At 36.1% G+C, this 14,216-nt stretch overlaps 1 long non-coding RNA gene across 1 annotated transcript; it reads right to left on the bottom strand.

Moving 5' to 3' along the window:
• Positions 1-10,293: 10,293 nt before the first annotated feature.
• On the bottom strand, positions 10,294-11,187 carry LOC113713325 (uncharacterized). Its single transcript, XR_011822633.1, has 2 exons — positions 10,891-11,187; positions 10,294-10,750 (listed from the first exon to the last, which is right to left on the bottom strand). It is a non-coding gene; the product is annotated as an uncharacterized lncRNA (long non-coding RNA).
• Between the last annotated feature and the right edge of the window lie 3,029 nt (positions 11,188-14,216).

The raw sequence follows: 14,216 nt of genomic DNA, 5'->3' as shown, positions 1-14,216 counted from the left end.
AATAAAACACATACATTAAGTACCGCAATGGTCGTCAGATCATTAGATCCTAATAAGGATCCGTTTAGGCTACGAAAGGAACATGAAGAGATACTTGATCTTGAAATTTTATATCTCAGTGCAATTGATGCGCTTATATATCTTGCTAATTGTACAAGACCAGATATATCATTTGCTGTGAGTTTATTGGCAAGATTTAGTTCCTCGCCTACAAGACGACATTGGATTGGTATTAAACACAAATTTCGCTATCTCCGAGAAGAAAAATCCTCCTACAATTTTATATAAAAATAATGCAACTTATATAGCTCAATTAAAAGAGGGATATATTAAAGGAAATAGGACGTAACACACTTCACCGAAATTCTTCTTTACTCATGATTTACAGAAGAATGGTGAGGTTGATGTGCTACAAATCCGATTTGTTTACCAAAGCATTGCCAACTGGCTAAAAGATCTCGTATAATGTTTGCATCAGGGGGAGAAATTATTACACAAGAATAGTATACTCTTTTTCCTTCACTAGAGTTTTTGTCCCACTAGATTTTTCCCTATTAAGGTTTTAACGAGGCATGTTCTTTGTATAATGAACATCCAAGGGGGAGTGTTATGAAATAATTATAAGATGTGGATGTCCGTTTGTATTCTCAAGAAGATAGATACATGTATTCTCTCTAGATTCATTGGTACATTGGATTAACCCATTTATGGATGTACTTGAAGTACTAAATTCATGTATTAGTATTTAATAGGGTTCATGTATCTTTGATCTTGGATCGCCTATATATAGGGGTGAATCCTACTTTTTTTTGTAATCTGGAAGTACTTTGATCTAGGCCTACTGACGACTCGAGCTGCTCACGAGCAGCTCGAGTCCAAGCTCGGCTCGAGCTCCGTCAATACGAGCTCAAGCTAAGCTCGAGCCATTTGTTAATACAAACGAGGCGAGTTCGAGCCTTCATTTCTTAGGCTCGATAGCTCGACGAGCTGCTCGTTAGGTTCGAATAAATACAAAATTATAAAAATACGCCTGAATCAATTAAAATTTACAACTTATTCTGTTTCTCACTTCCCCTATTAGGTTACATAATTTTCCTTCCTCACTTCCTCCAATCAAACTTCTCATCCGCCGCCGTGTCTCATCAAATCTTCCATTTCCTCCAACTATGACAACAAGACCTTAAATGCTGGTGGCGGTGGCCTCAGATGGTCCTACGACGAACATGCCATAGCCGTGCTGCTGCCATCGCCACCGTCGCCGAGGCTACTCTTGCTGCTGCTCAGGCAGCTGCAGAGGTCGTCAGGCTGGAACTGTTTCCTTTACTCCTCCGGGCAACAGTGGCAGAGACTGGCAGCAAGAAGTGGCGGCTATTAGGATTCAGTCGGCTTTCAGAGCTTACCTGGTTAGTGTTTTTTTCCAGCAAAGTTTGAGCTTTATTCGGCCCTTTTACAGAGACTTTCTTTCTCAAGCTAATAAGCTGAAATGCACTTCAAATTCTGAACCAACTTTGGATCATCAAAATCAGCATTTTTCCGATATGGATTTTCTCTTCTATCTCCTAATCTTTCAGGGATTCTGTTAAAGTCTTCACCTTTCAGCACAATCAGTGCTAGATCTGCCACAGAGAACAGCATTAATGATATCACAGTGACGGTAAAGTGTGAATTCCTGGTTAGCGCAAATTCTGCTTTCTTTTCGTGGATTTTGTACTTAAATTTGTGTGTTATTTGCAGTAGTGTAATGTTAATAAAGGACTTTGGATTATATTTCTAATCATGCTTTAACTGAAAGAGGGAGCCGTTCTTAATTGGAATGTGCTTAATTTGGGGGTTCTAGTGAGAACGGAGTATGTAAGTTTTATTTATTTATTTTTTAAATCCAGAAACAGACATTAGACAACATCAATGTGAAATGGCCGAAAATTGTGATCATTTGTGTCAAATCAAGACGAGTCTCTCTTCCGCCTTGGTTGGTTGCATTCTATTTCTGATAAACTGATTTATATGGATATGGATAAACAACTCAAATCTATAAATATAATTTATTTAAATGGTCATCCATATCTATTTAAACTTGTTTATTAGGATGGATAAGTGGATATGGATTCAAATTGCCATTTCTAATTGTTGAAGACTAAATTCCATAAAAAAATTGGAAAAAAAATCCTTCAATTATCCTAAATTGTTTCAAATTGGATATTTGGGAATTAGAATTGCGTTTTGACAGGGTGTCGAGCATGTGCAATAATAAAAATAGAATCTAATTACCACTAAAAGCAGTTTATAATTAATCCTAGGTACTGGAGCAAGGACTCTAGGTATGCAATGGGTTACTTGATTCACCCTGTTCCCGAAGAGTTTGTTTAATCTGATATACCAAAATTAATTAGTTGACAAAAATTACTAAATAGTAGACAGTGGCAAGTAGGGTCGTCTCCTCAGGGACTGGGGATATTTGTCTCTTTTAAATTCCAATTGATAAGAGGAGTTTTCACCGGAATGAAACTAAAATCAATTAAACAATTCAACTAAAAATAAATAATTAACTAGCACGAATATAGCAGGAATTAAATCAAGAATAGATAAATTCTAGTCAAGAATACAACTATTCAGACACAGTCTACTTACCCGATCATTAATGTAAGGGAGGTTTAGTTAATTTATTAATAGGCTAGTTATAGTCGTCGGTGAAGTCTAACGGCCAATTTTTCCTTAATTTATTGATAACCAAGATATGACCATTGATTACCCTTAACCAGAAAATACTCCTAGGTACGATCGTAGGAATTAATTTCCCAATTGCATTATAACTAGAAAAATCTAACTCCAATCAATAACACGCTACAAGGGTTATTTAAATTAGATTGCACGTTTCCCTAGTGTGTAAACACGCCAGTTGCCACTAATATTAATCAATCAAACAATTACGAATTTAATTGACTAACTTGGCAGGAGATTAATAAATCACATTGAACATCGGGCCCTTGACATCCAATTAATAAAATAATCCCATGAAAATTCAAGCAGACAACGTGCAAATATTAATAAATTGAGAAACACGTGAAAACTAATTAGATCTCACAGATTTTCGGGATTGCGCCGTCGAGTTGATCCTTGACTAGATGAAAGGCTTAGCCATGCCGTATAAATAAATTTTCACGCAAATTAATTGATTACAAAGGCATCAAGTTTTTCACTAGAAAGCAAGAAATAAGGGATGTTTTTCTCGTTGAGAAATATTGTCGAACAGTAGGCGTGTGCCTAACAAAGGGAAAAGAAAAAGAAAAAGGAAAACTAAAACTATCCTAAAAACTAAGCATAAGAGCGGCCTGTACGTTGGTTCTCCCCTTTAAAACCCATAAATGACTAAAGCTTCTTATCCTTTTGACAGGTGCCGAACCTGTGCAATAATAATAAATAAAACCTAACTACCACTTAAAACAGTCAATAATCAATTCGAGTACTGGAGCAGGGACTCTAGGTGTGCAATGGGTTACTTGATTCACCCTGTTCCCGAAGAGTTTGCTTAATCCGATATACCTGAATAAATTATTTAACTGAATTCCCTAACTAGTAGACAGTGGTAAGCAGGGTCGTCTCCTCAGGGACTAGCAAGATATTTTGTTTCTTTTCAAATCAAGATTAATGGGGGGTTTTGGTGTCAAATGCCAACTAAACAAACTAAATGCAGAAAATAATTAATTAAAAGGAATAACTAAGAGAAACTCTAACCAAGGGTACACTTCAGAAATGGTTCATGCAACTAATCATCGATTCACAGATAATTCCAACACATATTAATAGATTGGTTATAGTTGTCTCGCACGCGCTAAACAACCAACCCTTCCTTAATTTATCGATAGTTAAGGTACGACCGTTAGCTATTTCTCTAACCCAAAAACAACCCTAGGTACGACCGTAGGATTTAATTTCTAGATTGCATTAATAATTAGAAAGACCCAATCCTAACTAACAAACACGCTACGAGGGTTTGTTTAAATTAGATCGTATGCTCCCCTGACATAAACCCAATTACGCCAGTTGCTACCGGGATAGAGGTAACGAACAATTACGGATTCAATTACCCCTATTTAGCAAAATAGCCTACGTGAATAATTAAATATTGCGCATCTATTCAATCACTCACACAAGCTATAGCAATTAAAAGCAGGAAACATATAAATACCAATAAATGGAGGAAGCAATTAAAATAAATTAGATCTCACAGAAATTATTGAACCAAGTCTTCAGTTGTCCCCTTGACTAGAATTGAGAAACTAGTTCTCCATTAATGGAGAACCAGCTGTGCAAAAGAGCTATTTGAAGTTTACAAGTTTGTTCCTGGCCAAAATCGGCCAACTAGCCCAGGAAAAAAAGTAATAAGAACAAAGCAATTGTGCTCTTTTATTTCTGCCGTCCAAGGAAGATCCGAATTTGTTGCTAGCTGAAGTCTTTATCACGCGGGATCCGGCTCTTTCTCTTCTTTAGTTTCCTAATGGAAAAATACTACCTAATAGAACTAGTTTCCTAAATAGCAAAATAAACCACAAAAGAAAGTATTTCAAGTTTCCTAATTCAACAATAAGACTAGTAATTAGAATTCAAGTCTTCCAAATCTTCCTCTAAAGCTGCCCAGAGTTTGAATCGAACTTGGAAATCGATCCCGAACGTGCCACCATCAAATTAATTGGAAAATTGCCCCTTTTTGTCACGTTTTGCTCTTTTTCCTGCAATTTAGCACCATTAACCAAATATAAGTAGAATCTATCAATTAACGCAATATTTGGTATAATAAAAGAGGAAAATAATCATAGAATTAATCGCAAAAATACAACTTATCACCTTTCATTCTCCATGGTCCCCGCCGCATAAGTCAACCAAGAGTACCAAAGGGTCAGACCCAACTCAATGCTTCTTCAGCCAATGAAATGGAAATTCGTTTCTTTCTCTCCTTGTGGGCCAGGTCTATGGGGTTTTTTTTTTAAGTCTACCACTTATGGAGCAAGTCCCTCCTTTTTTGTAGTTTTCTGCTCCAATTCCTGAAATTAATTTCAGATACCAAATATAAGTAGATATTAATAATTAAAACAATATTTGGCAGGAATAAAAGGAAAATTAGTAATAAAATTGCTAACAAATAATACCCTATCAATTCCCCCCACACCTGAATCATGCTTGCCCTCAAGCATGGGAACAACTCAACTCAACAATAGCTAACTCTCACGTTATCTATTGCCAGCTGTGCTTACACCAAAATCAAGGTTTAGTGGCTAAGTGTCAAGTCAACAGTCAGCAATTAAGTCAACTGGCAACCAAAATCTCAACATTGAGAACCAAGGATCGACGGGCCAACATGATCATAGACTTACATATTTTCCACATCTGATCTTTTTTTTTTCTTTTTCTTCTTTTTTTTTTGATTGAACGAATATATGCTTAATCCCAAGACATTCAAGTCTTTTGACGTGAACTCTGACATTTTTAGCTGAAAGAGCCCAGTTACTCAACTTTTCACAACTCCTGGACTATTTACTCATAGATATCGCCTCTTTTTGACGCGAGAGTCGATACTTGTGGTGAAAACTCCCGGTTACTGGGTGACGACACTAGCGGAGTATAGCCATATGTTATTCACAATAAAATACCAAAATACCAGGCAATTAAGGATCATAGCCCACGTCATCTCCTAAATATGGAGAACCAAGGTCAACAGGGGACCAATCCACACAACAGTGTCAGCAAAATATTTATATTGCCTAAACAAGTTAGCCATAAATTGCACCAAGTTATTAAACTTAAAATATTCACCAAGACAACATGCTCTTACTTGCCACCGAAACTAAATTCATAGAGTAAACTACAACTAGCAATAGAAGAGTGAGCTGCCAAAATATTCAACAAGATAACTGCAAGCCAGGCAGAAAATTAAAGGAAGGCAGAAAATTGTCGAATCCGAGTCCCCTCTAGGTCAAACAGGAAAAACACCTAAACTAAAAACAAAGGGAAAACACCCAAAAACTGAAAATTGGAAATACTAGCACCCAAACTAACCCCCCCACACGTAAATCACACATTGCCCTCAATGTGATAAACTAACAGCAAAAGGAAGGAGAAGAGCAATGGTACTTCCCTGAAGTCGTCAAAACATGGGCGGGTGTGCGGGAATTGAGGAGCAAGACCCGTATGGTGCATACGTGCTGCCAAATTCTGCACCATGTTATGCAAGTTGATGTCAATGTGGGTTACTCGAGTCTCCAGTCTCTTAACTGTCATCCGGAGTTGGAGCCAGTCATCGACCTCTGGGGGAGGATCGTGGCTTGATCATGGTAACTAGTAGGCAATCCAAACAATAAAATGCACAATGCAGGCACCCAAAATCGCAGCAGGTGTTCCAATGAACTAAGTAATTGAAATGAACAAGACAAAATACTCCCACACAAGGCAATTAGGGGCAACCCACTTCAATAAGCAAATGCAAACGGCACCTTCATATCCCAATTCAACAAATGAACGCAGAAAAGTACCCACAATACCAGGACACAGCTCCCAATAATGCACCAAAACAACAACTCAAACAAACTAAGAGCGATGCCAGTGTCTACTCAAAACAACAAATCGCAACAATTGGACACAATTCCACCCAAAATCTCAACAATGGTGTCGAAATGGGCAGTCAACTACCCAATGCAACCAACCCATATTAGCAAATGACCCACGAAAATGATAACTCCAGCAGCCACAGTTCAGAATGCGGACTAAAATAACTCAAGCACAAATGTCCCGTAGTCAATTAAGCAACCAATAACATAAGAGGGATAAATTTTATACACACTATCACAACCAGTACCATTGGTGTGCCCCACAGAAAATGGAACAACTCGAACTTCCAAGCAAATCAATCAAAATCTCAAACTAGTCACCCACGGTCAAGATAAAAGGTCTAAGCAAACGCCCAGTTTGAATCAATAAACAGACTATCTCCGGCAGGTCAATTAAATTCACCCAAAAGCTGTAAGTAAAGAAAATGGCATCCACACAAATTATGGCCCACAAATAACATCAATCTACTCAATTAGAAAGCAGCAAAAGGGCTTTAGTGAAAACGAAAGGTGAGCCACACACTTGAGAGTGCAAAATCGCAATCAAGGGTTGAAGAAAATGTGTACCGACGCCCCAAGTGTGAAGGCGGCACCGTCGGGTGGTTGTCTTGAGGGTGGAGGTGTGCGTGGACAGCGGCGTGCGGACTGAGGAGCTGCGCAGACCAGTGACGGAGCTTCGCGCAAGGGGAAGGCCCCGCGAGGACAGAGGCATGCGGCGGCGTGGAGCTGGTGGCGCGCAAGCTGCGTGGGCTGAGCTCACGTGCTGCGTTCGGTGGTGGAGGTGTGTGGGCTGCAGGCGGTAGGTGGCGGACGCGGATTGGTGACTTTGGAGTGCTAGGGGGCGCGTGAAGGAGAGGAGTGGAGCAGCGTTCGGCTGTCGGCTGCGCTTGTGGGTAGCGGGTGATGGCCGCACTGGTCACGGAGAGAGAGAGAAAAATCGAGCAGTGGAGAGGGGCTGGCGGCGTGCAGCTAGGGATCTCGGTCGAAGAAGAGAAGGGAAAGGGGAAAGCGAGGCAGCGGGGAAGAAAAGGAAGAAAAGAGAAAGAAAGAAAGAAAGAAGAAAGAAAGAAAGAAAAAGAAAGGAGAAAAAGAAATAATAATATTAGCTTTTGGTCTATTTTCTACTCTTTTTTTTGTAAATTTTTTTTTGTTTTTGAATTTAATTTTCAAAATTTGAATTTTTGAAGAAAACACAAAACTGAAGGTTTAAAAGGAAACTTTTTTTTTTTTAATTCATGTTTTGGGTCGTCAAACACCGCGTGGGCCCGCCAAGATTATAAAACATCTACTGATCTCAGGAGACACAAACACTGCGTGGATACGCCAAAATTGGTAGACATCTACTGACCTCAGGAGATACAAACACTGCGTGAGCACGCCAAGATTGCACTTTCTGGTCACAGTGGAGGAAAATATGAGAACGTAGTGAAGTTTTACGCCACTGGCTATGAATTTTATATCTCGAAAACATAACCAACAATTAATTGTGAAATCAAACAACAATAGATTACGACTCATTCAGATCAAAAGATGCACAAGCCTTCACTAATATTTGTCAAACAAATTGAAGTTGACTGTTATTTGCTAAAGAATATTATGCAGAGGGTAAGAAATCATCAAAGCAAACAGATCCCAGCATACAAGAACAGTTTTTTTTTCTTTGGATTGCATTAAGAATGTGCATAAACCTTCACTTATATTTGAAAAAAACACAATTTAGCTACCATATATTGTTATAATACTATCTATATAGATGATAAGTAATCTTTAAATCAATCGGATTACAACATAGTGTCCTTGTTTCAGATCTTTCACTACTTTTTTTTTCAAGAAAAAAATTTTTTTGTAAAAAGATGAAACGAAATGAATAAGGATAGAGAGGAAGACGACGAGAACGGAACTTTCACCTCAATTGAGACATTGAGAAACGAGGGGAAAAGGTTTCAGCACTAATTTATATTTGATTTTGTCAATATAAGAATACTAGTGTAATTTATGGCCTAATTTCTTAATTCTAAGTTTGTGAGCTTGATCCAGATGAGAATCGTTGTGAGAGCAAGTTTAGTTTCTTTATGACGACGATGGATCGCGATAAATATGGCAATGGCTTTTGGTGCGTTGAGAGTTTCCCCACTTACAAAAAACTATTGTGATCATTACTACTTTTTTTTTTGGTCCTTTTTTCAATTGTCATAAATTTCAGGGGAAGTTTGTGAAATTATACCTTCTTTATTTGGATAGGACGATGATGTAATTCATCTAAGAAGTAATACTCAATACATAGAAGTAGGGATGTTCATGAATCGGCTCACGAGCGACTCGAGTACGAGCTCGACTCGAGTTCGGTCAATATCGAGCTCGACTCGAGCTCGGTCAATATCGAGCTCGAGTCGAGCACTGAGGTCGAGTCGAACTCGAGCTAATTAAGTCGAACTCGAGCTCGAAAACATTAACCTCGTTGGGCTCGCGAGCTCAATTATATATATATTTTTTTATTTTTTATTTTAATAGTAAAATAACACATATATTCTTAATATTTTATTATTTGTTAAAAAATTATTATTTTATTTTTTTTAAAAAATAAATAATTATTTTTTATTTTTTAAAAATAAATTTATTATTATTATTTTTTATCTTTTAAGCCGAGCTTGACATTTTGAGTTCATCGAGCTCGAGCTCGAGTTCGAGCTTCACAAAATTAACTGGAGGTTCGACTCGATTAGACCAAAATTCGATTCGACTCGGATCGTTTGCACCCTTACATAGAAGTGTGCTAAAATCAATCTGTGATCATACTGCTTCTTTCTTTTCTTTTTCTTTCTTTTTCTGTAAAACTAATTTTCAATAGTCAAATCAAAAGTCGAAAAGATGCTACGGTAATGTTACACAAGCTGAGGTTTATCAAAACTATGGCATGGACCCCCTAATTTCCATTCTGATGTCAAAAGTATTATTCTTCTTGGATTGCTTAAAACATTAATGATGAATCTCCACTGGCTAATTAGTACATTTTTCAAACAAAATTTAGCCACTACAGTAATAATACTCTTATATGAAATTATTACTATTATAAGGACGGTAAGAAATCGTAACATGTAGTGTACTTCCTTCAGATCTTTTGTTTCCATCTTTTTTTTTCCCTTTTTTTTTTAACAAAATAAAGTTTTTGTAAAAACATGTGGAAAAATGAAAGTATAATACTAATATTTATTACAAATTATTAGAGTGCATGACTTGAGGGATTATACATGTGAGAACATGAATTAAAGAAATAGTTTTTTTTCTTAATTGCCGTAAACGCCCCCATGTGGTATAAGTATTACCCCTTTCTGGTATCGTTGTTGCCATCACACTGATGTGATCGCCTGAATTAAAAAGATAGGGTGTGTTTCGTAAGAGTGTTTCATTCCGATTTTAGAAAAATAAAATTTATTAAAATCCCCTGTAAATTAACACTCTATAACACTTTCAAGATATATAAAATCACTAAGAAGAAAAAAAAAAAGAAAAGCATTAGTTAGGGTACTGGTGGGGAAGATAATTGGCGGGTGGAGTAGTTGTGATCAACTATAATATGATGATTTGGTGTAGTTAGTATTATTATCTTTTTGCTGGCGTAGAAGTTCCATCATGCATCAGCCATTAGGAGGAGTCAAAATATATTCAGTTACCGGAGAACGAGGGACAAGAAAAGTGGGTTTAAAAGTTACTGAATTCGAGATAAATAAAACAGCGACACCACATTACAAAGCAACACAGGAGGAATCAGAGAGAACAAGAACAGACAATCACGTACGGAGTTCCCTCGCACTGGTGAGCGACTCCGTACGGTACAGCCGTAAATTAAAAGCTCCAAACTTGATGATGGAACTTTTTTATTGTACATATAGCAGAAAAACTAGGTTTTCAAAGTGCAGCATCGGGGGGAAGGACGTGGACCATGGCCTTCATCCCCTGTGAACACCAATATTGGTCGATACCTGCAGGAATGAAATACGAAAGTGCATCGAATGGAAGATCACTGAAGACGACCTGGCCGTCCTCTACCCGTTTCGTTGTTGTAGTCGGTGGATAAGGGACTGCTGGACAATTGTAGTAGTCAGACGGGCTAACTTTCGAAACCGAAGAAATGGTTGTTCCACACTTGATAACTGCAAAAGTCCAAACAAATTGGTACGCAAGAATTAGCGAAGTTCACGAATTAATACAGTTGAGGATTTAATATATCGGACGGTTAAACTACGTGAATAAGATTAATCACAGGCCTAAATAAATCTTTTGATCATCTCACCCAGGTCTTGGCCGTAAGGACAGACAGCAGTTTTAGTCCAGTCGTCGGGATTTTCAGAGCTCCAATCAACGGAGCAATCATCGGCAGAACTGAGGACGACAAAGCCCAAGAAGAGGAAGAGAAAACACATAATTCTGGTGGCACAGTTTGCCATTGCAGTCGTTTGCTGCACAATTTATCTGTTTTGTGTAAATGGCAAACACTGGTGGTGGTAGTAGTTGTAAGGGTGCTACCTATTTATAAGGAGTTCTGTCTGTGCAGGACTGAAGGAGAGGTGTGCCAAACAGGACCTTAACCTCGTATATATAAATTTGTTGGGGCCATCAAATAATGAACTCATTTAACTAACTAATGCTGAATTAGTGCTTAGACGATGGACCCTAATCTTAATCTCAAGTTAACCTCCTCTCTTTGGATTGCATGAAAAACGTGCAATAACTATCCACTAGCTAAATAGTGACGAGTGACATTTGTCAAACCAAAAATTGGGAACTATCCGAGTACCTCTCTTGTCTAGTACATGTACTAGAGGTACCTCGGCTCGGACCCTTTAGAACATTAGTTAAATACATAATAACAAATGTTTTAGTACATGATGAATAGAAATATATAGGAAAAATATTAAGTATAAAAATAATTAAAATTTGTTGTGAAAAGAAATTTCATATATAAAGTTAACCCCAATTTATTGTGATTTGGAAAAAGAATTTTTAACCAATATTATGTGTACGTAATGATGCCAAAAAAGAAAAGAAAGCAAATCCATTATGAGTGCATTATCGGTTTAATAGCAGCATAGTTTTAGTTGTAATTAAATAAAGAGTAGTCGTAATGTTTCTAATATTTTAATAATTAGAAAAAATATAGAAAGCCACAAAAACCTGTCACTATCTTCAACATCAATAAAAAAAATATATACAAACTTGCATATTTGTCTTTCTTTTTTGAGAGAAAGAGCGAGTTAATCTATCCATTTAAATCATGTCTAATAGCATTACAAATAGATGAAAACATTATCTAACCAAATAGTTATAGAATATGCATAGCAAGTTTAAATAAAAACATGAATTGCCATATTTGTAAATCTACATATGCAAATTCAAATCCAACAATTTGTTTGATTGCAAATATGTCTTCTTAATCAAAATAGAATTTTCTAATAATATTTTGTAGAGTGACACTCTAAACTAAAAGTCTCAATACTAACTTCCCACCAACTGCATTCCTTTGAAAACTGCAATTGTTTTAACTAGTCAAATCGACAAAATATTATTAACTTCTTTAGCCAAATAGTAATGATATGTCCAGTTCTATGCCTAACAATTATCTCAAACTCTAATTACATTATCTATCATTATGAGCAATAGAAAAGGATAAGAGTACAAAGTCATATAGAACGAGTTTAAGTAAAAGATTCTGAAATCTAATTTTGCACTTCTTTTATTTCCAAGCCATCATTTGCTAAAATTAAAACCATGAAAATAAACTACCTATTATGGATACAAGCTAGTTATTCAAAATGTTGAATGAAGAGATATAAAATATTATCTTCACATTCTAAATTGCCAGCCCCAACAATTATTTTACCCGTCATCCACCTTATCCAGTTTATAAGCACTTTTCACAATTAATAAACTTTATATAAATTAAAATATAATTACCTATCCATAAATTAAGAGATTCTGGTTATTTTTTAATTTAATAGGCATCATTTTTTCTTCCTGATCATCGTTTACCTTGGATTTTCATTTATTAGATTTTTTTCTCCTCTACTGTAGTACTATCACCCTATTATCAAATAACAGTTTTAACAAATAAAAAATTAGAATTAGAATGAATCTGCATAATGGTGTTATTTATTTTATGAGGGAAAAGTAGTTACAATTCTTTCATTGTTAGCCTAAAAATTCTTCATGTAATCACCACCCGTCTTGTTGTCAGCCTTTTCTAAAAATAAAAAGATCAAAAAGTAGATTCAGAATAAATAAAATATAAAAAACTAAAAAAAATGTTTCTTTAGATTTGGGGAAAAATATTCACAGCATCACATACCTATTTTGGGTAGAAAAGAAAGTCAGATGAAGAAGAAATAGGTGAGAAAAGCAATAAGCAAAGGTTGTTGATCAATACGCAAAAAATGACAAAAAAAAAAATCAAATAGTATATACCAAAAAGAGACATTAAAAGTAGAAGATCATGAATCATGATTATTGAACTATGGAAGAAAGGAAATATCAAACCCATTCTTGATCTCCGATAATGAAATCATTCATTTAGTTAATTATGGACAAAAATGAAAGAAAATGCATCAACTAATCCAATAGAGAAAAAAATAGCATAAATGATTAATTAGGATAATAGGGGAAAAAAATAGAGTACAAAGTGGAAACTAAATAACAAACCTACAGTGTACATGAGGATTTGTTTAATTATCTTTAATCAAAAAGGAGAAAGGAAATAAAGTGAACAAAAGAAAAAACAAAGCAAAATGAAGAAAAGAAAAGGAATGAACCACGTGTCAAAATGAGAGAGATCCACTTGGCAATCATTGGAGTTGCTATAGTAACTCCACTTTCTTCTTATATAATAGGTAGACATGTTAAGTGGTTAAGAGAAGGCTATCACCATCTTTCTTAATATCAAGTTCAGAGCTTGAATTCTATACTTGGCAATTGGGGGTGGAAAGAACGTGGGAAGGGAGAATAGAGAAAAAAAAAGACAATAAACATACTTGTGTCAATTATTTTGTACGTGTATTTTTTCTTTTTCTAAGAACAACTTTGTAAAAAGACCCAAAAAAAATTGGGATGACAACGACGAGAAGGGAACTTTGTTTTAGATTTGTTTTGTCAATAAAGTAATTTCTATAGTGTCACTCGTGGCTTATTTCTTAATTATTTCTCAGCCTATGAGCTTTATCTGGATCTTGATACAGGTCATTATGCCGGGCAAGTTTCATTTCTTTACAAGGAAAAACTTGTTCACCTGATACTGTTTCAAAACTAGATGTTCTCGCATTCTAGGAAGTCATCTTGCATGCTTGTAAGAAAAAAGATTTTTTTTTTTTTTACTTTTTTGTTCTTCACTTGTACAATCATTGGGTGTTGTTTATGTGCATCCATATTAGTAATCTTCTAATTCCCATTTTGATTTACCAACTCTATGTCCTTGATGAAGCTGGCTACTGATTATGGATAAATGAGGATCAAAATCTCTGTTTTAAAACTCGGACCGGACCGGCTGGTCGAACCGGGAACCGGTCAGGTAGCCAGTCCGAGTCATATTAAAAAACCGGAAATTTAAAACCCAGTCAAAGCCAGTCAAAA

Source organism: Coffea arabica, chromosome 10c (genome assembly GCF_036785885.1).
Source record: "Coffea arabica cultivar ET-39 chromosome 10c, Coffea Arabica ET-39 HiFi, whole genome shotgun sequence".
In the NCBI taxonomy this organism is placed as follows: domain Eukaryota; kingdom Viridiplantae; phylum Streptophyta; class Magnoliopsida; order Gentianales; family Rubiaceae; genus Coffea; species Coffea arabica.
This window is presented reverse-complemented; position numbering and strand designations above follow the sequence as displayed.